Source organism: Mastomys coucha, chromosome X (genome assembly GCF_008632895.1).
Source record: "Mastomys coucha isolate ucsf_1 chromosome X, UCSF_Mcou_1, whole genome shotgun sequence".
NCBI classification, from domain to species: Eukaryota; Metazoa; Chordata; class Mammalia; order Rodentia; family Muridae; genus Mastomys; species Mastomys coucha.
In genome coordinates, this window is record NC_045030.1 from 154,191,138 (window position 1) to 154,194,504 (window position 3,367).

Consider the following 3,367-nt stretch of genomic DNA (forward strand, 5'->3'; position numbering starts at 1 on the left):
TGCTTACTGGCCCTGGCATTCCCCTACACTGGGGCATCTAGCCTTCACAGGACCAAGGGCCTCTCCTCCTATTGATGACTAATTTAGCCATCCTCTGCTATACATATGCTGCTGGAGCCATGAGTCCCACCATGTGTACTCTTTGGTTGGTGGTTTAGTCCCTGGGAGCTCTGGGGGTACTGGTTAAGTTCATACTGTTGTTCCTCCTATGGGGTTGCAATTCTTATGCTTAGTAATTGCAAATCATATATTTAAAAGATGCTATCTCAATCTGTATGTATGTATGTATGTATGTATGTGCACCACATGTGCAGTTGCCCTCTGAGGCTGGAATAAGACATGAATACCCTGGAACTGGAAAGTTACACACAGTTGTGAACCACCACTATGGTTGCTAGGAACCAAACATGCATCCACTGCTAGAACAGTAAGTGCCTTGAACCACTGAGTCACTACTGCTCCAGGCCCTCTGGTTAGCAATACTGGACACTTTTACATGTTTACTGTTACTTATGTATACTCTTCAATCTTTTTCCTGTTTTTGCATCTATCCTTACTTGTTTCTAAGTGCTCTTTTTCATTAAAGCACTCATTCTATGTTTTATATTGAATGTACTAGCATTCAATATAAATATATATAACTGAAATATATATATAACTGAAATATTTTCACCCAAAATTGTTTATCTTTAGTAGCTAGACAGGATATTTCATTTTTGACTTATAAGTTGATCAAATATTTAAAAATAACTCAATAACCAACATGCCCTAACATGACATAATGAAGTTCTGCAATCCACTCTTTTAGGTGTTTGGTTCCTGTTTTCTTTCTTTCTTTCTTTCTTTCTTTTTTTTTTTGGTCTCAGAAAAAGGAAGAAAGGTAGAGTTCCACTATTCACAAATTCATTTCTAATTCAGTTTGGTCTTATCCATAATTAATATCTTTAGTTAAGCAGTGAGAGCAAATTTGTTTCCAATAAGCCAGACTTCAATTTCAATCTAGTACCACAGAACATTCCAATTCTGGCCCTACCATATACTGACATATTCATTTTGATCCAAAGACTCTAATTACTGAAATTCAGCCACTAATTACATGTGGATTTATATCCATATTAATTCAGACAAAATTGCAAACTTATCTCAATTCTTTTTTCTCCCTTATTATAGAACAAAAACTGTGAAGACTTTAGCTAGTAGCTCTAACAGCTACCATTAAAATGGTTAAAATATAAGATGCTCATTAAAAAGGAAAATCAAACCTAAAGAAAAAATGTTTTAAATCCAAAGCACCCATGGCCTTTCAGGAGGGAGGGGGTTGTTTTAGCTTATTTGATACCATGTAGAAGTTACTATGATAAAAATGATTTATCTGTTATGAACACAAATAGCCATTTTAAAATTACTATAAAGCATGAAGTCCTTATGAACAAAGTATGAAATTTACTTAGCTAACAGTTTTTAAAATTTAGCATGTGGGGAAGGGCAAGATTTTTTAAAAATGAAAGTAAAGCAAATAGAACTATTGTAGCTATTTTTTAATTAAGGGCATAGGCACGCATTAATTCTAGTGATTGCTTTCTCTCTACTGAAACGGTAGCTTAGCTATAAAGAGGTACAAGATGAGATGAATGCTTTAAGTATTAGATGTGGACACAATTATCAACATACATTTAGGGAACAGCAAAAAGACTAATTAAAAGAAGAATGGAGGGTTTTCATTTTAAAAATCCATCTTTAAAATCAGATAAAAGAATGGTGCTATATATTCATATATATAATTCAATAATAATCAGGTAATATTAATCAGTGACAGAAATAAAAATTATGGTTTCAGAAGGAGACAAAGTGGGCTAGGAAGGTAAGACTTAGGAAAGATCCAAAGGAGGCTTCTAAGTTATTAACTACGTTTCTATGTCTCAGTCCAGGTAAGGGAGCAAAAATATACTTATATTATAAAAACTGAGCGTTTTAGATATAATTTGAATGCTTTTACCTATATAGTTTGTGTGTATATGAGTGTTTTGCATGAATATATGTCTGTACATTGTATGTGTATAAGTGCCTACAGTGGTCAGAAGAGCATCTGATCCCCCAGAACTGGAGTTAAAGATGCTTGTGAGCTGCCATGTGGATGCTGGAAATTGAACCAGGGTCCTCTGGAAGAGCAGCCAGTGCTCTTAATAGCTGAGCCATCTCTCCAACCCAAATAATAGGAATTATAATGCTTACTTTCTAAGCCTTTTCTCCCTCCAAACCCTCCTTCAAAGAGCCATCTCTTTAGGCCCTTAAATTTGCATTTCAATGAAAACATTTGCTTACTTTTAAAGAACAGTGGCAATAAACATATTAAATAATAGGAATTATTTTTAAAGATTTTATTTATTTATTTTATGTGAGTATGCTGTTGCTGTCTCCAGATACACTAGAAGAGGGCATCAGATCCCACTACAGATGGTTGTGAGCCACCATCTGGTTGCTGGGAATTGAACTCAGGACCTCTGGAAGAACAGTCAGTGCTCTTAACAGCTGAGCCATCTCTCCAGCCCAAATAAGAGGAATTATAATGCTTACTTTCTAAGCCTTTTCTCCCTCCAAGCCCTCCTTCAAATTCATGGCCCCTTTTCTCAATAATCAACATTGCATTTTTAACTAAAGGAAAAAACACATAAGGCAGAAAACATAAAGTTGTATTTAATTACATTTTTCTACTCTGTTCTATTTATATTTAAATCTGTATCTATTTACATTTTAAAAAGTTACTAAATGAGTAAGGCCCAGATTGATTAACTATTGACTACATGAAAGAAGGTACTGGCCAGGCAGTGGTGTTGCACCCCTTTAATCCCAGCACTTGGGAGGCAGAGGCAGGTGGATTTCTGAGTTCGAGGCCAGCCTGGTCTACAGAGTGAGTTCCAGGACAGACAGAAAAAAACAACAACAAAAACCAAACAAACAAAAAAGAAGATACTGGCAAAACCCAACTGATTTACCTAGTAATTTCTGTCTAATTAAACCTTAAGAGTGTTGAGGGTTCATTTAAAAATAGCAGTTCTCAATTTGTGTTAATAACATCAGTGCTTCATTAGAGTTTCATACAACACAGTATTTGATATTTAATTAAATTAGGGAAATGTTGAGGCAGAAATGCTTTGCTGTGCAATTTCTGAAATCTCACAGTATCTTTCTCTAATGCCAGAGACCCTCCTCTACACCTATTTACATTGTCCCCTGGGATACAGGTGAACAAACCCTAAAACACAGCAAAGTTTTAAGAACGTAGCTCAGTAAGCTTGCCACTGTGCTAAATCTGTCTTTTTTTTTTTTTAGATGTTTTCTTTATTTACATGTACATTTCTCCATTCCC

General features: G+C 35.2%; 1 protein-coding gene across 6 annotated transcripts in view; it reads right to left on the minus strand.

The window, feature by feature from the left end:
* Cdkl5 (cyclin dependent kinase like 5) overlaps positions 1-3,367 on the minus strand; it is a 221,612-nt gene that overhangs the window by 61,962 nt on the left and 156,283 nt on the right. The gene's annotated exons all lie outside the window — the stretch shown is intronic.